General features: G+C 36.0%; 1 long non-coding RNA gene across 2 annotated transcripts in view; it reads right to left on the bottom strand.

Annotated features, from left to right (window-relative positions):
* Positions 1–5,605: 5,605 nt before the first annotated feature.
* Positions 5,606–25,382, bottom strand: part of LOC141377562 (uncharacterized) — a 34,825-nt gene continuing 15,048 nt past the window's right edge. The window contains exons 3-4 of one of the 2 annotated variants that reach the window (XR_012389898.1): positions 10,548–10,613; positions 5,606–6,625 (exon numbers count right to left, since the gene is read on the bottom strand). This is a non-coding gene — a long non-coding RNA (uncharacterized lncRNA). The remainder of the gene's footprint in view (positions 6,626–10,547; positions 10,614–25,382) is intronic. The other variant, XR_012389899.1, reaches the window with a different exon arrangement.

The raw sequence follows: 25,382 nt of genomic DNA, 5'->3' as shown, positions 1-25,382 counted from the left end.
GTTAAAAGAAAAGCAGGTAAAACAAAAGCAAAAGCCATAAAATAAAATAAACAAGTAAATAACAGGGTGAGAATGTGGTAAAATCTGAAAACGTGGTAAAAAGCAGGTGAGGGCTTTTCTTTTTCTGGATTGCTTTGAAACAGTTTTTTGGGTTTACGAAAGGGGGCAGGTGAGTCAATCGGTGTTATAAAAAATATATTTGTTGAGTTTACAGAAGGAGGAGGGCGGCCTCTGATGGATTTTTGCAAGAACAAATGGCGCTTGCAGAAGAAATTAGAGATCTCAAAAAGCGTACACTGTGAGATTTACAAAACAAAAACAGCAAAAATCAAAATGTAGCTCCTGGGACATATTTAGTGCTCTCCAGAAATGTATATAGGGGTACGTTTTCATAATGAGGCTGGGTTGACATTTTCAATTTAGATTCTAATGGACCGTCAATGCTGTATTCTACATTTTTAAATTCAGCCACATACTAAAATTTGGGATTTATTACACAATATAAGAATATAAAAATAACTTAATATACCAAATCAGTAGTATACAGACAGAAATATTCGTACAACTTGGGTGGTACCTTTGGTGCTTCTTGTGTCCACCTTCCTTCAGTGGTTCAATCAATATTTTCAAGCTATGATAATTCTTTTGTGTACACATAAAACAAAAATAATGACTTTATTTTACATATTCTTCCCCTTATAGTAATAGGAAAACATTAATGAGAGTGCTGTCTGCTGACGTATTGGATACTCCTGCGCTTTGTTTCAAACAAAGGAAGTTGCGTGCAGATTTTCAGGAGCAAGACATCAGTGCATATTGCTCATACAGTAAATGCGCACAATATACTGACACTCAGGAGAAAAAAAACGATAATAAAATAAAGCCATTATTTTTGTTTTATGTGCAAAAAAAAAGTATTCTCGTAGCTTGATAACATTTCAGTTGAGCCACTAAAGACAATTGGACTGTTCTGACAGTGTTTTATTGTACCTTTGTAAAGTCTAGACTATTTCTGTCTAAAAAGGACCTGGGAGCTCTTGGATTTCCTCTAGAATATCTTAATTTGAGTTCAGTAGAAAAAGGAAGGTCTCTGGAGTTTGGAACAACACAAGGGCGAGTAATTATTGACACCATTTTAATTTTTAGGTGATCTATCTATTTAACTATCCTAATGGAAAAAAAAAATCCCCTGTGTTCCTCAATTACTCTCCGTTCTCACTTGTACTCCGCTAAATGATATCTGAAACTTTGTATTACCAACACTCCTTGTGCTTTTTGGCTTCTTTATGATGAATATGATGAAAGTGTCTGCTGAATAAATAAATACAACATATAATTTTGGCCTTTCCCTTGTTCTCATTAGGTACTGAGTGTGAGCAAAAGAGTTGGAGAGAAAAAAAAAAATATTTGATGTGATCTTCAATCTTTTTTCCAAGTCCAAGACTGTGTTCTACAATAATATTGACTGCTCCCTTTGATCAAATATTCACTGCTCTCTAGTAATCTCACAGCAGTGTCTAATGAGTCAAACATCAATATGCATCATGCATTGACACAAATTTTTTCGTCTATGTTTTAGGGCATCAAAATGGAGTATAGGCCTTTTCACACCAAGGAGAATCTAAAGCTACAAATAGGAAGATTCACACAACATCAAGTGAGAAACAATATCGCGGGAATAAAACCCTGACATCCAATCAGAATGTCAAAAAAGGCTATTATCTGACAGGAGTCTTCCTTCCTTCAGCAATTATACACACTTTACAGAGTAAAGATTGCAGTGATTTCACTATATCATTCTGAATTAAGATGAAACGTTGGAAGAACTAGTTGATCGGGTTGATTTATCACAAGCACTACATGAGCAGGCCATTTCTACTAGTCAACTTTGCGTAATTTGTGGTTCAATATGAGATCTTATATATATATCTTTTATATGTTTTATGCACAAGTGTTTTACAGTTGTATAAGCAAAGAGTTTATTCGTATGCATGAATGATTCATAAGAGACTGCAATCGTTTCTGATAGGGACGTCTGTAAAAGAAAAATCTCCATAGCTCTTCAGTGATTATGCTTTCGGATGTCTATAAATTAGTGGTGAACATCTGGGTTTGTAATCTTATCAACCTGGAACAACATATCTTGCATGATCATTCAATAAGCTCAATCAGATATTAATATTTAGATGTGGGATCCACAATCTGGTTCACAAGATCCACTTTTCGGCAGAATTTAGTTCACAAGATTTAGATCACAATTGTCAGTGTTATCATCATGACAAAAGCCAATAGTTGACAAAACAATACAAAACGGTGGGTTTACAGCTAGTCATTGAAAAAAAAAAGTACATAGAAATAGTGTGCTTTATTTTAACGATCTAGGCGCAAAGTCAAATGCATGACCCGAAAGCATTAAAGGCATATCCGAATCCACTTGGGCTATTTTAAAGATTGAAAAATATGCTTTGCACTGCGGCACATGGTCTAATAGAGTTGTGTTTATTCTCTTAAAGGGCCATGAAACCCCCTCGTTTCAGCAGGGTGTTTTCACACCTCTACTTTGGAAAAAGTCAGAAAAGTGGGCGTGTCCAGCTCTGTTTAGGGGGGAGTGTCGGAGGATCTAAAGTGGGATGGTGTGGGAGTGTCTATTTGTGCACGCGCGAGTTTCAGAGTCAAAATACACACCCACACAGACAGGAGTAAGTGATGGTGTTTAACCTACATGGACATCTGTAGTCGAATTATTTGCCAAATTATTAAATGTTGGACTTTAACTGCAGTTTGGCTCTTTCATTCAGGGAATTCATTCATGCCTCTCGCGACAAACGAGATATTTGATTCGAGGAACTGCTCTAAGCGTGTATTTTTCATGCAATGTTTGATACCGCACGGCGAATGAGAGAAAAAAAAACCTCAGCATTTCCCGGAAACTTAGATGCATACGGCAGGTAGTGTCAGAAAGCCGCGTGTGTTATTCCGGTCACAAAATGCGGTGCTAACATTTCTGCACTCAGTGCAATAGTTAACTTAATTCGATACGAACAAACTGAATAAACAAAGAGCACTGGTCGCTCACTTACCAAATCTGTAGAGACAGGACAATCACCAGCAACTAGAGCCGCGTCTATATGGAGAGAATACTACAAACGAATCCAGATTTCAGCGTTTGCAGATGAGAACAGCTCTCAGGTAAACAATAATCCCCCTTAGACACGTAAGTTATTGTTGTCGAGCGTCGCGTACACTGTTAATCCACACGTGATCCAGATAAGCTCTCACAGAGAGAAAATGAAAACGAAACTTAACGGCAGCAGACTATAAAAGCAACACTCCACGCTTGTTTTGCCAACACAACGTGGCGTCTTTGTGGTGTAAGCGCGGTGACACAAATGAATATTAATGAAGTTGCACAGTAGAGCGCGCTGATTGGTTTGAACCAAGCCTTACTCATGCATTAATGCATCACACTGTAAGACGTAATAAGACTCACTCTGGCACAGACACCCAGTCTGCACGCTGGAATACAACGCTATTATGTCATGACCGTGACGCAGCTTCAAAAATTCGTTTTAAACAGGAAGTACGAATTTGCTTGAAATAACGCAAAAACAACCAATTCACACTTTTTAGTGAAATATAGGTGTCCTAATAGTGTTTTTAGCAGTGTGGGACACATATACGACTGTCAACAGCTCAAAAAATGTGTTTTGGTGTTTCGTGACCCTTTAATGAGTTGTGAGTTGTTGTCAATGAGGGTGCGTTTTGAGCATAACATGCATTAAACCAATCAGAGTCTCATCTCCTGTTCCCTTTAAGACTCAGTTGTGTCGCGCCAAGGCACATTCGCTATTTACATGGCGGACTTTATAAGTGGAAAAACTGAATGCTTTACTAGAGAGAAAACAGTTACACAGACCATCTGCAGCGTGAGGATAACGAACGAGCTTCCTCCATTCGGCCTCTTTACTTTCTCTTTCTCTTTACTTTTACTCTATACTTTACTCCTTTACTTTTGTGGATGTGGAAACGGTGTTGTATGCACTCCACTGAAGACATCCATTAGCCTACATATTTATAATATTTGTTTCAAAACTATTTCTAAATTCAGTTCTAATTTCCAGCAAATGAATAAATGAACAATAATAATAAAGTATGGTCAAAAAACTCTTGTATCCAAACACACATCTTATTCTTATGCCCCATGGTGATGCATGGTGTCTCCAAAACCTGACAGGTGGAAAAATATAAACTAGTTTTTATTAAAACAAATATAAATATACATATAATAAATAATACTAATAATAATAATAGCATTATATATTATACAAATGCAAATTGTCATCAACTGAAAAAAAGATGTATGGAGTATGTAGGCAGTGGTTTTTATATTTATGTTGAAAATAATATTTTTTGTAACATTTTATTGGTTTAATGTTTATTACTTTTTCATCTGTAAAGATATTCGTGTACTGCTCTACATCCTTTGTGTATTAAGCAATGTCTAAGCATTTGGACCCGCATAGGTGCATAACTAACATGCTCTTCGCTGGGCTTTAGACCTGCTTTCAGCTGGTCAATGGCGCAGTCTATTTCAGTTTTTTTTTAAATAGCAGCGCGCCAACAATACGCCTTAACACACCTTAACACACTTTAGACCAGCAAGCTCATGAGTTTAAAAAAGTGGCGCAAATGGATTTGCTAATTAAACGATGTTGCGAAAAACGTAAAAATTAGGGTTACGCTGGCCTAAATAAGCATCAAATTGTGCCAAACACGTCTTACACCTTATTGCGCCCGGTGTAGATAGGGCCCAAACTCTCTAGTACAGTGTCCATTTTTACACCACAAAGTGTCACAATACGGCATTTCAAAAGATGAGTGTTTAGATTGATCTTTGTTAGAAACTAAGATGTGGATTTAGACAGTAATTAAATAACCACAGGACCTCAGTGTTTGTCAAAGAAACAGTAGTTAAGTGAGCCTGGGATTTTCACAAGGGTTATGAGAGAAAAACACAAACATTTGGGATTTGGACAGCTATACAATCACCAAATACCTTCTTTAAATAATGAAAATCCATTTCCATTTTCCATTGTTTCCATTGAGAAACAATTAAAGCTAGAATAGTGCTGTAGATGTACAGGTAAAGTCATAATTTTTAGCCCCCCTGATTATTAATTTTTAGACCCCCCCCCCCCTTATTTTTCCCCACATTTATAAACATAATAGTTTTAATAACTTATTTCTAACAACTGAATTATTTTATCGTTGCCATGATGAAAGTAAATAATTTTTACTAGACATTTTTCAAGACACTTCTATACAGCTTAAAGTGACATTTTAAGGCTTAAATAGGTTAATAAGGTGAACTAGGCAGGATAGGGTAATTAGGCAAGTTATTGTATAATGATGGTTTGTTCTGTAGACTACCGAAAAAATATATAGCTTAAAAAGGCTAATAATTGACCTTAAAACTTTTAACCTTTAAAGTTTTTTTAATTAAAACTGCTTTTATTTTGGCCGAAATAAAACAAACAAGACTTTCTCCCGAAGAAAAAATGTTATCAGACATACTGTGAAAATTTCCTTGCTCTGTTAAATATCATTTGGGAAATATTTAAAAAAGAAAAAAATCAAATGGGGGCTAATAATTCTGGCTTTACCTGTATGTAAGCAAAGGGTGCATGATCATATCATAGACACAAGAGTCTGTATGCATGTAATCATTTCATAAACATTCTAGACATGATTTTGACAAAAACATGCTCCAGTGTTTGAGGGTAAGTCAACATAGATGTTTTTGCGTGCATTCAATGAAACATATTGGCTGGCCATATGCAAATCCAGTGGAAATTCTTGATGGTTCACTTTTAAGGAGATTTACTTATCATGCAGCTTCATCTTCAAAACTTTGTGATTTCCTTCTTCTTTTTTTTTTGCACAATGCATATAAATAGCAATAATAGGTAAATTTTTAATAAACATTAAATGTTTGGCTTTTACATTTGAACTCTAAGAGTAAGAAGCTTGTAAAAAGTTTCTCAAAGTCACCCCAACTCTGCAGCACGTACAGTTCTGACATAAATAACACCTGCCCTGTCTGTGTGACGGATGATTGGATATAATCGGAAAATATAACAGGGTGCACAAAAACACCTTGACGATATAGTAGTTATATCAGGCCAGTGCACTGCAGACTCAGTTGAAGAGTCATTACTGAGTTTTTGTTGCATAAACTTTTACTTTTGTGTTCCCTTAGCTTCTTTCCACTATAATTGCTCTTAGTCTAATATTGGATCAAATTTCGCCTCTCTGACCTTCAGCCTCCACATGTTCTCCATCCTTTCTCCAGCACAGCAGCCCACCCCATGTTTCTGGTGTTTCCATCTTGACAGGTCCGCGGTGCGACTCGGAGGGTTATGCCTCCTGCCCGGAGCCCTCTATCTCCTCACAGAAGCAGCTGTTTTCACACAACTGTATCATCCTCCTGGGCTCCTGTGGGACTCCATGCAGCATCGTTAATCACAGCACCTCGTGCCTTCCTGGAGCTGAACCTCTTCTGCGGCACCATCCATCATAAAAAAGCAGAGTATGTGCTTTGGCTTTTCAGAAATAAATTGAGACACTACAAGAAAAAAAAAGCAATTAAGGAAGGTGTTTGGCCTATCATTCACAGGCTAATGTATCAAAATCTAAGATCAGGGAGCGGGAAGGGTTTTACTTTTACTTTTGATCCAATCAGTCAGATGAAAATTGGTTAAGAGAAAGCTGGATGAAAATATGATATATGTCATGTTCATTGGCACAACTGAGTCGTACTGTAATGAGCAGAAGTTCTGGCCGAGGTTGAGGATTGACTGCGTATGGTTTGGCTGCTTTTCCTGCTACAGTTGCAAGAAAAAAGTATGTGAACCGTTGGACATACCTTCGTTTCTATATACAGATTGGTGTGAGCGTGTCTATACTGAAAAAAAAAACACCACATTCATATTCAAAGGTATTTACATTAAACATTCACAAGAGAAGTAGCTGAGCCTGATGCATTATAGACTGTTTTTGGTTGAATCAAATGTTATCAATTAATTAAATTATTTTGTTTGCATGGCTGATTCATTGATGAATTTGAGTTAAACTTAATAAAAATCTGTTTAATATTTTAGTATAAATGATTAACTATGAATTTCTCTCGTTGAAATTATATATAAATATATTATATATATATATATATATATATATATTTATATATATATATATATATATATATATATATATATATATATATATATATATATATATATATATTCTGCAATATCAGCAATCCTACAGTCTCCTCACGCTTCTGTTTTACGCCACATGGAGTAACAGCAGATCAATAAACTCACTATAGTTAGACCAATATTGCAGCTGTTGGACAACATAATGTACTTTTGAGGTTTTTTGGCGAGAATGTAGCTGTTTAGATTGCAACTATGAAGTTTATTTATAAGGATAGTGCTATTTTAAATATTTATAATTTTGGAGATCCACAAGACGGCAACAGAGACTGCTTAATAATCTCTTAGAGGATGAAAAATACAGCGTAATTAATTTAAATTACAGTTGATCAAATCCTTACAAATCTGGTAAGTGATTTTCTAAGTCGATCTCTCTCTTTTTGTATGTTGCAGTGCTGTATTTATACCATATCAGTTGTTGTGTGTTGAGTGTGAGATGAGACTTACATTTTAGCAATGTACAGTTGAATTCAGAATTATTAATCCCCCTGAATTATCAGCCCTCTTGTTTATTTTTTCCCAATTTCTGTTAAACGAAGAAAAGATTTTTTTTCAACACATTTTTAAATATAAATGTTTTAATAACTTATTTCTAATAACTGATTTATTTTATCTTTGCCATGATGATAGTGAATAAATATTTGACTAGATATTTTTCAAGACACTTTTATACAGCTTGAATTAACATTTGAAGACTTAACTAGATTATTTAGGGTAACTAGGCAGGTTAGGGTAATTAGGTAAGTTATTTTATAACGACGGTTTGTTCTGTCGACAATCGAAAAAAATATAGCTTTAAGGGGCTAATAATTTTGACCTTAGAATGGTGTTTAAAAAAATTAAAACAGCTTTTATTCTAGCCGAAATAAAACGTAAGAAAAGAAAGTAAGACTTTCTCCAGAATAAAAAAATACTATCAGACATGCTGTGAAAATTTCCTTGCTCTGTTAAACATCATTTGGGAAATATTGAAAAAAGAAAAACAAATCAAAGGGGGTTTAATAATTCTGACTTAAACTGTATGTATTTTGAGTTGGCCACTCTTTGTTTAACCCTGAGTAACTTTTTGGTTAAACATCTGTTTATTTCTAATGAGTCTCCTGTTTTAGTTACTGCAGACTAGTTCAGTAAAAAGAAAGAAAGAAGAAATGCCCGCATGTGATTAGCGTACAACAGTAATCTGGTAGTGTTGGCACTGATCTGGCTTTTTCAAGGTTAATTATTGTGATCTCCCGATTGCAACTGAAAAATACTAGGAAATGTTTGTAGAGTGATGGCATTTCATGCTGTTTAGCTTTATAATCTTAAAATGTGAGCAAAATCACCTGTTTTGTCATCACTTTAGACATTACGTTAGAGAATCATTCAAATACTAGCTCTAAAATGACGTTGGTGAATTAGTAATGGCTTTTGCTGATCTGATGTCAGCTGCAGATGTGAAGGAATGTCGGAAGAAAGTAGTTTCTCTTACAAAATGATTTTTGAGGCTCTCAGTGTTTGACTCGTAGCAGTGCTCTATGGCTGTATATCATCACTGGTGGCACACTAAGGCACTCGACCTGCAGCCTTGTGCCAATGCACGCCTCCCACCAGTGCTGATATACAGCAACATTGCACTGCTACTCGTGTGATATTACTCATATAATAATGTATTTTAGTGTTATATTGTACAGTAAATAAATATGAGAAATGATTATTTGGCAAGCATGCAACCAATTTTTTTTATGATACTATTTAATTCATAATTAAAACAATTTTTTTTTATTTAAAGGCAAACAAAGACTGTGTACTAAAACTATAATAAACCAGCTATTGAATTGTATTGAATACATCATGAATGCACCTTGTAAACAATCACAGTGAAAGTATGTTGATTTTGTAACTAGTTAGCGCTCTTTTGGCAGTACTAAACTCTCGAACCTATGCAGCATTCAGGAGGATTCTTTTTTGCACTATTTCTTTTTGCAAAACTCAATTCAGCAATATCCTTGGCATGTGAGGTGTGAATCAATGCCAAAACATCTGAATCAGGTTAAGTAAAGTCCTGTTGAAGACATTATTCTATTGGTATATTCCTTTGCCTTGAGTAACTGTTTTAACTTCTGTTGAGTGTCAATTGGCGGACAGATGGCCTTACATTCTCCTGCAAATGTCGTGATAAACATGGGAATTCATTGTTCTGTCAATGACAGCAAGCTGTCCAGGCCCCGAGGCAGCAGAGCAGCCACAAACCATCATGCAATGCATTACAGTCAGGGTGAGATGTTGGTGTGCTCTGCCTTTTATTTTTCAAACATCTTGACTCTGGTTGGATCTGCTGTCCACAGAATATTTGCAATATCAAAAATATAATAAGATCCTTTACACTTTAAGTATTTTATGCTGTGATCCTGCAGTCATCTTTGCAGGGCGCCCTCTCCTATGGAGAACAGCAACCAAGCTCAACTTTCTCCATTTGTGTACAGTTTGTCTAACCGTAGACATCAAGGCCTTAACACATTTTTAATAACTTTTTTTTATTTATGCAAGCCAACATTTTCTAATGTTAAGCAGACTGTGCTCAGTCTGTTGTTTGGTTTAAATGTATGAACAATTTAGGCAAACATCTAGAACTGCATTTAACTGCATTTAATGGGCTATATGCACACAGACTTTTCATTTCAGCCAGCCAGCCTCAGCGCTTCCAGTGAACTGTCTTTCCATTTAAAAAATTGCCATGTTTAAGGTCTGATTTCTTTAAAAATCAGTGATCTTAACAGCCCGGTGGATATATGACATAAAGTTGGTCTCAGACCAGACAAGTAGCACTTTATTCAAGTCCATTTTCCCTTGCCATGTCTTTATAAAATAACCCCAGTATATAATATTTAAAATAATATTTACCCCAGTATTTTCAATGCTGGATAAGTTGGCGGTTCATTCCACTATGGCAACACTAGATTAATGAAGGGACTAAGCCGAAAAGAAAATGAACGAATGAATACCTTCCAATTTCTTAAAATGTAATCATTGTGAAGACAAACCAGAATTTTCATTCATTCATTTTCCTTCGACTTCGTATTTAGTAGACCCTCTATTTCAAAAATCACTACAGTGGAACCACCAACTATTCCAGCATATGTTTTTTCTAGCCACAACTCAGCATTAGGAAACACCCATACAAAATCATTCACACACACACACACACATACACTACGGACAACTTAGTTTAATCAATCCACCTACAGTATACCTCATGTATTTGGATTGTGGGGCAAACAGCTGACCACTTACCTGCATGTGGATGGCTTTCCCGCAGTTACCAGTTTGTCTAATTAGCTCGACACATACGTTGGCGGACTTAAGATGCAGAGCGGAGTTGACCACAACAAGGGGATTCGAGTGCGGTGTAGAACAGTTCCAAGACAAAAACAGGTAAGACAAAAACAGAAGCCAAAAAATAAAATAAACAAGTAAATAACAGGGTGAGAATGTGCTTAAAATCTGAAAACATGGTAAAAATAGGGTAGCTTTTCTTTTTCTGGATTGCTTTTCAAAGCACTTTGGTTGGGTTTAGGAAAGGGGGTGGGCAGATCAACAGGTCTTTTTTAAAATCCTATTGGTTGAGTTTAGGGAAGGGGGAGGGTGGGGGGAATCAGTCTGTTGGTCAGTCAGTCAACAGCCGCCTCTGTTGGATTTACGCGAGACAAGCAGGCATGAATACAATAAAAAGTAGCTCCTGGGACGTATTTTGCACTCTCCAGAAATGTATATAGGGGTACATAATCAGAATGAGCTTGGGTTGGAGGCAACAGTGCTAACCACTGAGCCACCGTGCCGCTCCAACCTAAATATTCAATATAATTATTCCAGTTTTTAGTATCAAAAAATGCTTTCAGTGATGCTAAACAAACATGTTTTATTTTTGTATATTTCACTTTTGATCAACAAAAATACTTGAATAAAAGTATTCAATTCTTAACCCCAAGGCTTTGAATATCAAAGGGATTACCCCAACATTCTCCCAAACATTCTCCACTAGTTCCAAACTGGTTTCTTTCTTTTGCTGAACACAAAACAATATATACCCAAAAATTCTGAAAAAAAAGCAGCCACTGACTTCCATCTTATTTTTTTGTATTCTGTTTTTTACCCAACGCTATTCAGAATATCTTGTTTGGTGTTCAACAGAAGAAACTTTAGAACCAATTAAGTGTGAGTAAATGATATGACAGTGTTCATGTTTGGGGAACTACCCCTTTAAGAAATAAGAGTAAAAAATCCGAGCATCTACAAAACAGTTCTGTATGGATTGTAGCTTTCAATCCCCGATGCTCATTAGCTGCTCATCAGAATTAATGTGATAATAACTTCACATTGGATAAAGCTAAACTCTCTGTTCCCTTGTTTAGCATTCACGCTGGCAAATAATCCTCTGATCTCTATTGAAGGCAGTCGAAGAGGAAGAAAAAGAGAGGTGAAGGATTTTGCTGTTGATAGCAGAAGAAGAGATAATGTATGCTGGGTGTATGCCTTGAAGACACGGGCAGCAGGGAAATGTGGAAATGGGTAATGAATTTCTCATTAAGTCTGGTTAAGGTGGAGTAATGAAGGGCTGATATTGTGTAATTATCTGTCTACATCATACTCATAGTAAAGTGTTCCAAAGCATTTGTTGCAAATTGACCATAATAAGGAGGGGCGAATTAAGGGCAATTTTCGCGCGTCATTAACATCACACAATAACAATGAGAGTAAGTCATCTGAACAGTACATGTCAGATGAATATTAGATTCACCAAATTTTGTTTTTGAATTACTTTTGATTACTACCTGATTTGTAAGGCATGATAAATCAGTAAAAGTAAAAAAAAAAAAAAAAAAAAAAAAAAAAAAAAAAAAAATATATATATATATATATATATATATATATATATATATATATATATATATATATATATAAAAACAATGCTTCAGGTACAGACTAAAATAGTTATTCCCTAAAAAATCTTCACAACATTCCTAACTTTTTTTTCTGCATACTAAATATCAGCGGTGTAAAGTAACTAATTACAAATACTCAAATTACTGTTTTTCTCAGAATTTGTAATTTACTAAGTTGCTTTAATAATGTTGTCCTTTACTTTCCCTTGAGTACGTTTTTAGTGCAGTATCAATACTTTTACTCTACTACTTTCCTTCAACCTGCAGTCACTACTTTATTTTTTCCTGCCTATGGGTATTAGAAAAATCAGTCCTGTGATTCCTGTCCAATCAAATCACACACAGAAAGTAAATTGCATCATACTGAACAACCTCAAGACATGGGTGCTTTGCAACAAACCATTTGGAAGCATTAAAAGTGTCCAAGAAGATTATTAAAATCTTTACACGCAATGACTCAGAGACTATTTAGACTGCTTATCACTGATGAGAAGATGGCGAATGCTTAAGCCTAGTTCACACTACCGGATTTTAAACATCAGCAGATCGCTGTGCCGTTCACACTACATGACCTGACTTTGTGTCTTTTAATCTCTGTGGTGTTCACACTACGCAACACTCCGTGAACGATCCACAAGAGGGGGGTCACACACTACATGATCTGACAACAACTCATCCCCCATCAGCTCATTCAAGCTACCAAACCACAGCCAATTAAATTTTGAGGGAGGAGTCGTCAGAAAAAGCTGAACACTATTGGCTGCTTGTGTGCAGATTACATCACTGACAGCGTTTCCAGCTTTGGAGAAAGCATTTAAAAACATTGTCAAATCAGCTGATTTATCAGCAGATTAATCACTCATCTGCAGGTACCAGTGGATAGATACACAGAGAGTTTTTAATTTTTGTAATTTTATAACTCTTTGAAATAAAACTAACATATTTATAACACCCTGCCGTTTTCTAACTATTAGTGTATTTCTTTCTGACATTGTTATTTTTTTATTACAAAACAGTAAAGAACTGAGCATTTCTGCCTTAAATTACCATATTGGTCAAAATGACTGCATGCATGTCTGACACTTTTCACTGTGACTTTAAATATGTGTGCATTTTCTTGCCTAGCAACTTCCTGCTAACATAAACAAAACTTTCTGATGGCAAAAACATTAATTTACTTTAGATATCTTTCAAAACAGCATATTCTGTGCTGTGAAATAGCTCCTGTTTGAAAGTGGAAATGAAAGCCAAGACCTTTAAGTGTTTTAGTATCTTAACTACATATTTATAGGCTGCATTACCAAAAAAAAGATGATATTTTAGGTTAATGGTGTCATTAAATATGATGCGAGACATTCAAAGCTTAATTTTAATATCTCAATAATAGCTTTGAATGTAAATATGTTGTGCTATATGGCGTTTTATATAAGAACCGTCAGAATGAGCAGTATGGTAATTCTAATAGTTACAGAATTGTAGTTCCACTGTTAATATAGCCTACTCTCATGTCTGTGCTAACGCAGAATGAAGCGAGTGCACCGATGCCCATTCTGACCAATCACAGATGTTTCTGCTGAGCTCCTGAACACACAGGCACGCGGCTCATGCTGATATGCTCTCTCATTGGCTGCAGCTCGTCACTACATCTGACCAAACGTGGGGTTGAGTCGGCCGACTGCTCTGGAATATTTAGCATGCTGAATGTTGGATTTCCGTCTGCGAGGTGTCGGCGACGCGTCAGCGAGCCTCGTTGATGCGTTGTTCCGTAGTTCACACATAAAGAGCGGCGAGCGCCGTGCACCCGCAGATTTCTTCCCGATCACAGCCCGATCTGTCGGCGAGCTCGTTAACTTCCAAATCGGGCTCAAATCAGGCTTAAAATCCTTTACTGTGAACTAGGCATTACTGTATGAAGACTAAGATCACCAAATGGCCTTAAATAATCACTAAATGCACTACAGAATGTTACATTTACACCCACAAACATGCACAAACTGCATGTAAATGCATCAGCTTTTTACAGTGTAATCCTCACTACTCACTACTCTTGAGTACTTTTAAAAGGGCTGCTTTTTACTCAGACTTTAAGTAATATTCACAAAAGATACTTTTACTCTACTTGCACTACGTTTTTGGGCAAGTAATGGTACTTTTACTTAAGTATGATTTTTCAGTCCTCTTTTCAACACTGCTAAAAAGAGGTGGACTTTATGAATAAATTGTTTTATTCTTTTTAGCGAATTATTTAGTTCAGTTCATTGAATCTGTAAGAATGATGTGACAGCAACTATACTACAGTTTCCTCTTGTTCTTGAACCTGATTGGTTGACACCAGCACTTCAGGTTTGTATTATAACACCATCACAAAGAGTTTCATGATGGAGGAATGGAGTGTGGTAAATACAGTTGTTGTTTGTCACAGTGCATTTATGAGAGTTTTTAAAGGCAAAAATGTAGATTTTTAGACTTAATGTCCATGTTGAAGCTGCTCTCAGTGGTGTACATGATACTGATGTTATAGAATCTTCAAAATCTTGTAAACAAAATTTTCTATACATAATTCCTTACATTTATATAGCACTTTTTTCTGAATACTCAAAGCACAACTAGCACAATTACCATTAACTAGCTTTACCATTCTCCTTCCTACACAAATAAAGGTGCTATTTTCTTATTTCCTGTTTTGTCCTCACAAATATATTACAATACTCCAGATAAAACAATGGAAAAACAATAATACTGTTGTGAACGAGCACCGATTTGCCTGTGATTTCAGGCATTTGTCTGCAATTTCTCAAAACCTTTCGGCGAGTCAAAATCGGGGCTAAAATCATGCAGTCTGAACTCGGCATAAGTCGCTGAAATTTTGGTGAAAAGGTACAATACAGTGAAAACTAATGGCAGATGGCTGCTTCTTACTCAGGGCTGTTTATGCTAATTGTCACTAATAGGCAGGACTTTCCCCCTCTGATGACACGTACAAAGGGAGAACGACAACCAAAGTGTTTCTGCAGACTGTTTTTATCAAGTATGATATTAAAAAATAAAATGAATTCATTTTTAAGCATTAGACGCTGGATATATTCACACGTTATTGCCACACAACTTATTTAAACTCCTTATAAAAGTAATTTTTGCATAATAGGTCCCCTTTAAGAAATTCTGTGTTGCTTGCAGTCAAACTGTTGTATAAATACACACTTGCATCTGTGCAAAATGGCTCTATTTCAACACGATTGTGATTACCCAAGTCAATCGGGTCTGCTGTGTTTATATAGTGCCATATATCACAGCTACTTGTGTGATATTGCTCATACTGATCAGAAAATCATCATTTTCATTAAAAGGTGAACCACTTGTGCAGGTTAATGAACATTTGTCACATAGTTTGTCAGGCTAGGAGGTCTTTCTTTCAGAAGCTCTGATTGGTTGACATTTCACTTTCACCTTGAGCTCACAGAACGTTCTGTCACTGGAAGAAAGAGAGGGAAAAAAAAGGAAGTGGCATGTAGAAAAAAGAAATCAGCACAGCGAGTTGACTGAAAGTACATGGACAATATTGTTTGCTATACATGTTAACTTGTTCGACATGAACATCTTCGCCAGATCCTACAAACACTTTAACGACCCTTTCGTACAAATGACCACATCATTTGCTTGGACCACAAATGTGATATAATAACTCAATCAGTCAAGATGTTACAGAAAATGAACTCCAGGCTGTCCTTATATCAGACTTACAATTACTGGAGATTACAGGAGAATTATTTCCACATGTTCTCAATAAAAGCGCCATAATCTCTCTCTCCCAGCACATTAAGGTGCTTTTGTTTGGCATTCATACGAGCGAGAGAGTGAGAGGGAAATGGAGGGTGGGGAGTATGAAGAACATACTGAGTGACAGACTAATATAGTGTGTTACTATCGTAATTATAGCGCACAGATTTATGTAGTGTTGGAACAATCTGTAAATATCAATGAATTGTGTTTAAGAGGGGAATTTGGCTGAGTGTCTCCTGTCTTTAAGCATGAGTGTACATATTTCAGATTGTACAAACTAGGGCAGCACGATATTAGAAAAATCTAGCTTCAAGTTTCCACACTTAGCTGAACTCAATGAAGCGTAATTGGCATGCTGTCCCGGGGAAGAGCCCTGAGCTCGTAATATCCTCAAGCCCGGGGCTCCCTCCTGTTAGAAGGGCGAGAGGAAAGTTCGAGCTCAGGTAGGTCTCGAGAACACCCCTGCTTGTTACCATGTGAGAAGTGTAAACTAAGGTTGTCGTGATAATTTGGTTTACTCGATTGGCTATGGTGTATGTTTTTGGACGGTTGGAGGAAACCGGGGAACTCGGAGGAAATCCACGCGTACATGGGGAGAACATGGAAACTCCGCACAGAAACACCAACGGCCCGATAGGAGGTTGGACTTAGTGGTGTTTTTTCAGTGAGGCAACAGTGCCAGCCACTGGGCTACCGTGTTTCCCTATCGGAAAAAAAAGGGTGGAAAGTAGGGGAGGAAGGGAGGGAAAAACTTCAAGACGAAGATAACTGGAGTGAAAAACTCTGGTTATTTATAATGCTTCCATAATCATCTAATAGGGCAGATTACGGAGCTAATACGGTGCCAGCTGCGTTGATCATAAGCACGTGATCCTCTCGAAATTAGTTTTTAAATAAACCACACATTGCGATTTTTTTTATTTTGTGATATATATCTATATTTAGAAAGAATTCATACTGTTAGATCGATTGGATTGATTCTGCCGTGGGAGTGCATCTTCAAAAAATCTAATAAACAATGTATAAGCTTTTTGGGGTTCCCCCACACATTTTCATTGTGGTCTATGCTATTTGCAGTGCACTTTTGTATTTGCATGTGTTGTGAGCATTTTCATGCATAACAATCTATAAATATAATCAAGAAAAATAACAATTGAAATAAAGTGTTTTATCACTTCCCGAGTCTAACAGTGTTCAAGTTCAGTAACTTAATGATAAAAAAATGTAATAATTTAATAAAATTAATCACTGTTAAATTCACAAATGGTACTATTTCTTAGGCGTGAATGCTTTTAAAGTCATTATATAATCATAGGCATCAAAAGCGCATGCAAATGATGAATTATAACACCATCTCAACATTGCATATCCTGCGATGCGACTATTGTGAATGATCACATTGTAATATCGATGCTGAAACGATATATTGTGCAGCTCTAACACAAACTACACACTGGGAATCTCACTCAAAAGCATGAAGGTTAAAGTGAAATGATTAAATTGTGCAGATCTAAGGTCGTGTTCACACTTGGCAGGAGTGATTTGCTTAAAATGAACCCACAGTGCGATGTCGCTGTTCGTGTGGATCATCTAAATAAGCCTGAATGCTGCAGTCTGAAGTACACACAAAACAAGTGTACTGAGACCACTGAGAAGATAGGTCTCGGTCTGCTTGTAAATAATGTGATTATGGTGTGGTTCGACTGAAATATAAATGCAACACAGACCAAGGACTTCAAAATGAACCAAAAAACTGAACATGATGTCACAAGAAGTGACAATAAAGGGACTGAACTCTCAAAGATACTTTGTTTTTTCACATCGCAGTCACAAAGTTGGTCTTACAGTTTATGACAGGCATCAAAACTGTGTCTTCTTATAGCAAATCTAACTGTGTGTGTGTATATAAAGAATTTTCTACATTGTTTTGAGGTAAGAGGACATCCTACAAGAAACGTACCTTTTCTCTTGTATAAATTGTAACAGGGCCTGACCTTTAATCTTGTCCTCCTCAAAAAAATCATACAATTCATTGATAGAGCGCATCCTTGATCATTGTCAGCTTTTCCTTCATCAGATAATGTCACTTCCTCTGAGTCAGAGAGCCTTAAAGGTATATTTTATGTATTTTATTTAAAATTTAATGCAAGTGTGACAGGGCAGCCTGATCTCACAAGGAAACGTAAGTATTTGTCAGTTTAGTGGCTAATTCTTAGCTAGTTCAGTCGTACGAAAATGTACGATTTTAAAAAGGAGGCATGGCACCCAACCCCACCCCCAACCGTCATTGGGTGATGAGCAAATTGTAATAAATTGTACGAATTAGATCGTACGAATTCATACGAATTAGCCACTAGATCAAAAAGTTACAAATTGCCGTGAGATTGCGTTGGACATGGCGCCAATTGTGAAATAGTATTTATTTGTAGAGTTTGTTTATAATTTCATGTTTTTTAATCATGTGAATGATAACAACTTAAACTTGAGATTTCTGAATTTATTTTTGCTAAATAAGATAATTATAGTTTGATAAATAATGTTTTTTATCATAACAAAACTCTTAAAGCTATAGATTCAATTGGGCTGAGGACAAGGACAACGACAGGGTTTGTACATTTGTAAAGTGTTTTTAATAAAGAAAAAAAAAAAAATCTGAGAACCAAAAAAATGACATATTTCTTTACAGAACAACTCACAGAAATCAACCATCACTCCATTTTAGAATTTTTCTGAGATGAAATACTTTTTATTTACTGTATTTATGTTTTTGTCAAGGACAGATAATGTCTGTTTCTGATAGAACATCCCAAAGACTATAAGGGATACAGCCGCGGACACTTGGGTATGCGCACATCAATATACAGTAGCATACTTTTTGTGACAGTGAACAACAAAAATTACTTTCTTTGTGTTACTATGATGGGTAGGTTTCGATTTGGGTAGGGGTAGATATTAATAAAACAATGTAGCAGGTGATTTAGTAAGTAAATTGTATTTATATAATGAGTTTATTGTGAATGGACATGCACCCAAAGCGCTTCACAATCAGAAGGGGGGTGAGGAGGGGGAGGTTGGGCAGAATCCACTTGAATGATGTGATGGCAGCCACAGAACAACGACGCTAGTGTACTCACCTAACACTAGATATTGATGGAGTGAGAGACAGTGATAGAGCCACTTCGGTGGATGGGGATGATTGGGAGGCCATGATGGGTAAGGGCTGATAAAGAGACTTTGGCCAGGACACCCGGGTTGCACCCCTACTCTTTACCAGAAGTTCCATGGGATTTTTTAATCACCACAGAGAGTCAGGACCTCGGTTTAACATCTTATCCGAAAATTGTCGCTCACTGACAGTATAGTGTCCCCTTCACTATACTGGGGCATTAGGACTCACACAGTCCACAGGCTGAGCACCCTCTGCTGGACTCACTAATACCACTTCCAAAAGGAACCTAGTTTTCTCATGTAGTCTTCCATCCAGGTACTGACCAGGCTCAGCTTTGCTGAGTTCAGTGAGTAACCAGTTTTGGGCGGCAGGGTGATATGGCTCTGGTCGCGTAAACATCAGACCAGAGCTGTATCCCTTTAGAATCTTTTAGGACATGCATTGTTTATCCATATCCACTGTAAAAATGATAATCGTACTTAAAGAGTTTTTGTCTTTTTTTTTTTGTTGTCTGAACATCCAAACATTCTAAATCAAGAACGATTTTCTAAATGAGCAAAAAATAATGTCTTATTTTAAGAAATAATATGTCAAAATTAAGTAAGATTTTCCTAAAAACAAGCAAAATAATCTGCAAATGGGGTGAGCACAAAAAACTTACTTCAAATTGAAAAAAATATATTTTGCCTAACCCATTGGCAGAGTATTTTGCTTATTTTTTTTCTTTGTTTTAATGAAAAACTCACTTAATTTTGACATATTATTTCTGAAAACAAGACTTGTCTAGAAAATGCTTATTGCTTTAAATTGGTTTAGATAGTAGTACTAGAAACAAGACAAAAAGTTAGGAAAAGTGTTTTTATTTTTAGGCTGGTCTTAAAAACACTAGTATGAACATTAAGTGAACTCGATACAGAGCCTTGCACAAAAACACAAATAGCTAATTCTCTCACTTCAGTAAATTGTGCAGGACTTACTTATTTGTTCACCCATTTTAGTTCAAGCATGACCACAAATTAAGAATTTATTCCCTTGTTTTAGCAAATTGTGGCCATGCTGAACCAATTTGCTCGCTCATTTTGATTTAACTACAACGAGGAAACCAATTATTGCAATGTGGCCGCAATTTAGTAAAACAAGGGAACAAATGTTTAATTTGTGGCCACAATATACACGTGTGTAGCTGTTTGTTATCTGCTAACAACACAGGCAAAAAATAGTGATACAAATGCTTAAAAAACAGACTACAAACTTTAGTAAATATAAATGTTGATTTAAATACTCTTCCCTCATTAGTTCATTAAAATCATTAAAAGAGTAGATTTTGCACCCTACAAATGCATATACAATAAGATCATCCACAAAAATCAGCGTCAACAACTTTTTGACAGCATTTTTAATGTCAAAAGAGGGCAAAATTGCTAAATCTGGCCTTAAGTGTCCTAAATATTTTTGTGGATCGCTGTATTTAACCTTCAATTCATTCCTTAACATTTTACGTCAGATACTTTGTTAGTAGCTTATACAAATGCTGTTTCTCAATGGTCTAAAACAAAGACTTTTTTTCCTTTATCATTAAAAAAAGAAAATCCAATAAAATAAACACTTCCACATTTATATAAAAAGCATGTGTAATGTATGGGTTCTATATGAGGTTTAAAGATGTGGAGAGAGTTATTGATTAATGAAAGGCTAAATATGAATTCAAACATGAAATTGATCCTATTGGCCATTGAGTGTGTGCTGACCATAGGCAGCTTTGTCCAGCTGGCTGAAATACAAGACAAACCTGATAGAAGGGCCAGGAAAAACAGGTCACTCCTAATGAGAAAACAGCCCTGTCAGAAAGTTTCTCTCTGCCCTTCTTTGCTGTTAGGATTGGAGACTGCAAATGTTTTGTTTTACACCATTTCTATGTTATCAGATTTTGACTTAAGTCTGCAATAGGCATGTCAGTATTTAATGACTAATTATATCATTTTGCTAGACAAAAAAAAAAAAAACTATGAAATGTAATTTGTATTTAAATTAATTAAAAGACACCATGGTGATAAAAGTTATTGCTGTTATACAATGATGTAAGTCTTGTAAGTCTTTAAAAGACTATAATTTTTATTAAAAATACCAGAAATGATTCATACTCCAGGAGTAGTTATAGAAATGAATAATTTCGGGCTTGACTGTATATGAATAAGTATTTTGAATACAAATTATAGTCTTTTAAATACTTAAAAGAAATAGGTCATTTTATACTTTCTATATAAACCCATTTTATAATAGCAATAATTTTTATCACCTGGTGAAAAACAACAAAAATTGCACTTTTTAATCTGAATGCAGCAAATCATGTGACACATTCTGTTGGATGCAGTTCAGTGTTCACTAACAAAGCTCACAATGTAAGAAGCAAGTCAAGAAAGCTTAGTCAAACTGTTATAACGTGCTATAAGGTAACTAGAAAGTTATTCGTGCTAGAAAGTATCTAGTTAAACATACTATCATACATTCTTTATTAAATTTCATTATAAAAAGATTATCACAAATCATTACAACTTGAGAATTGACTTGTTGTCTATTGATGGGCAGATCACAGTTATATACACAGGCAAGTGTGTTTAATTATTAAAAAATAATTTTCTGATTAATTGCTAAAAAACAGCTGTTCCTGTTCAGGGTACATGATAACAGGACTGTTATTCTTGCACTTAAAATTATTCATGTTTATGACAAACGTCATTGAGTGCTATTAGCTCAGCTATGTCATTTTAAAGCCAAAGGTGACTTTGTTTAATACTTATTTGTTATAACAACTTGACATAACCAAAAACATCTTATCAATTTCGTTTATTCAATTCACCTATAATGCATGTCATTGGACTGTCGGGGAAACTGAAGCACCTCGAAGAAACCCACTTAACACAGGGAGAACATGCAAACTCCACACAGAAATGCCAACTGACCCAGTTGAGGCCTGAACCAGCGACCCTCTAGCTGTGAGGCGACAGTGCTTACCACTTAGCCACTGTGTAGTCATTATTTTTTCTAATATTATATTTCTTATGTTATATTTTCAACTACAGTTGAATTAATTGGATTTGTCATACAAATGTCATTAAATATTAATGACACTGTTATAAATCTATTTGACTCCTGAGTATTGACAATTTTAATAGAATTATTTAATGAACAAATCCGTTTGATTAATAAAAGTGATCAAAGTGATAAAAATATCCATGACACAATTACAATGGCTTTAATAAAATCATGTTTATGACAGATTTATGACAAGTTATGATGCTTTTGTAATGTCAAGTTGTCACCACAAAGCGCAAGTTATGGTGTATAATGTTTTGTCAAGTTGTCATAACAAAGAAATCTCCAGCAATGTCGCCTTTGCAGTTAAATTGACATAACAGTGCTACTGACACTTAACGACAGCTGCATAGGTGTGCATAAAATCACCTTCATATTCATGACATATGCCATGCCATTATTATAAAGGTGTCTTAACAGTCTTCTGAACACCTCTTTAAGTAGTTACCTTATCTGTTATACAATTTTGTATTTACAAATTACTTTTATTTTAATTAAACAAACCTTTCTTAGCAGTAATTATTTATTTCTAATATGTAATGTGTGTAATATGTAGTAATGTATAATGTATGCAATGTATAATATGTAGTAATAACTAAGTACTAGTAATCTAATTGTGCACATATCTGCATAAGCATTAGTTCAGCAAAAGTGCATTGAAATAGGAGCCAGATCCCCCTTTGTTAGAATGCATTGTAACAGTTAACTTTATTATAGAGGAAAAAGTCCATATGTCTAGCACCGGTCATATGACAAAGCAGAAACTATTCACATGACCCTAATGGTGCTGCGAGCTTTAATTCCAAAAGCATGTGTTTCAAATATAGATAGTTGTTTTAGGTTTTTCAATTCGGCTGTCAAACAGTTTGGTTGTGTTTTAAAATGTAATTGTGGAACCGAAATGTCGAAACCAAAACATCACTAGGGCTGGGGTTTCTAATGTTTCTAATTTGTTAAAATATGCTGAGTGAATGACAAAAGTTTAACTTGAGCTGGCCAAGAAAAACACATCAGACACTGGTCCGCGGTGGGACAGACTTTCTTTTGGAGGCATAATCAATGTATCCTTTGTTGCTGGTGAAAGGAAAGAGAGCCATTGTCAAATACATATAGGGTATTTCTTTACAAGAAGCATGACTTTTAAAATGTTCCCATGAGCACTTTACAAGATGGAGGTTCAAAAATAGACGGAGAGCTACTCTCTACAAGCAAGGACCACCGGAGCATCTGGCAAAATCATGCATATGAAACACAAAGCGTCGTATTGCACAAGAATATGTGAAACTCAAGTGGTCAATCTAGGGGTCACAATTTTTATGTGAGAAGCAAGAAAATGATACATTATACTCTATGAAATACATGAGAAATGCAACAGAATGCTGTGTGAAATAGAGATGAGTGTGAGGCATTTTCCAATTCTGGTTTACAGTTCCAGTTTCTTCATAACTCCATTGAATATTTAGTTAATAATATAAAATATTACAAAAAATGAGTTTCTTAATAGTAACTGCCGTCTTAAAATTGGTCAAATATATATGAAAAAAAATGAGTGCTAAAACTCATTATATCCTGAACATCCAATTAATCAAACAACCAACCAACCAATCAACAAAACAAACAAACATACAAACAAACAAACAAACAACCCTCTACCCTACACCCCTACACTTCCATCCCACTATCATCCCATAAAGGTATTTTCTCGTATTTCTCCCGTATTTTCAGTCTTTGTCTGAAAGGTTTCAATAAACATTAAAGAGCAGATCCTTCCTGTACAAAATCAATACCACCGAACCACCAAGGGCTGCCCCTTTCTCTTAAAGGGTCACGAAACACCAAAACACATTTTTTGAGCTGTTGACAGTCGTATATGTGTCCCACACTGCTAGAAACACTATTAGGACACCTATATTTCACTAAAAAGTGTAAATTGGTTGTTTTTGCGTTATTTCAAGTAAATTTGTACTTCCTGTTTGAAACGAATTTTTGAAGCTGCGTCACGGTCATGACATAATAGCGTGTATTCCAGCGTGCAGACTGGGCGTCTGTGCCAGAGTGTGTCTTATTACGTCTTACAGTGTGATGCATTAATGCATGAGTACGGCTTAGGTCAAACCAATCAGCGCGCTCTATTGTGCAACTTCATTAATATTCATTATTGTCACCGTGTTTACACCACAAAGACGCCACGTTGTGTTAGCAAAACAAGCGTGAAGTGTTGCTTTTATAGTTTGCTGCTGTTAAGTTTCGTTTTCATTTTCTCTCTGTGAGAGCTTATCTGGATCACGTGTGGATTAACAGGCGACGCGCGACAACAATAACTTACGTGTCTAAGGAGGATTGTTGTTTACCTGAGAGCTGTTCTCATCTGCAAACGCTGAAATCTGGATTTGCTTGTAGTCTTCTCTTCATAAAGACGCGGCTCTAGTTGCTGGTGATTGTTCTGTCTCTACAGATTTGGTAAGTGAGCGACCAGTGCTCTTTGTTTATTCAGTTTGTTCGTATCGAATTAAGTTAACTATTGCACTGAGTGCAGAAATGTTAGCACCGCATTTTGTGACCGGAATAACACACGCGGCTTTCTGACACTACCTGCCGTGTGCATCTAAGTTTCCGGGAAATTCAGAGTTTTTTTTTCTCTCATTCGCCGTGCGGTATCAAACATTGCATGAAAAATACATGCTTGCAGCAGTTCCTCGAATCAAATATCTCGTTTGTCGCGAGAGGCACGAATGAATTCCCTGAATGAAAGAGCCAAACTGTAGTTAAAGTCCAACATTTAATAATTTGGCAAATAATTCGACTACAGATGTCCATGTAGGTTAAACACCATCAATTTTTCTCCTGTCTGTGTGGGTGTGTATTTTGACTCTGAAACTCGCGCGTGCACAAATAGACACTCCCACACCATCCCACTTTAGTTCCTCCGACACTCCCCCCTAAACAGAGCTGGACACGCCCACTTTTCTGACTTTTTCCAAAGCAGAGGTGTGAAAACACCCTGCTGAAACGAGGGGGTTTCATGGCCCTTTAAAGGGAGTCTGTTCTGTGCTTAGGCGTGAAAACACTTTGAAATAAACAAAACAAAACAGCAGGATCCCCTTTCCTTTTCAATACAGGTGTCGTCGCCCCTCATATGCAATC

Source organism: Danio rerio, chromosome 14, assembly GCF_049306965.1.
Source record: "Danio rerio strain Tuebingen ecotype United States chromosome 14, GRCz12tu, whole genome shotgun sequence".
Taxonomy (NCBI): domain Eukaryota; kingdom Metazoa; phylum Chordata; class Actinopteri; order Cypriniformes; family Danionidae; genus Danio; species Danio rerio.
The sequence above is the reverse complement of the archived record's forward strand: the minus strand, read 5'-3'. Positions and strand labels throughout refer to the sequence as shown.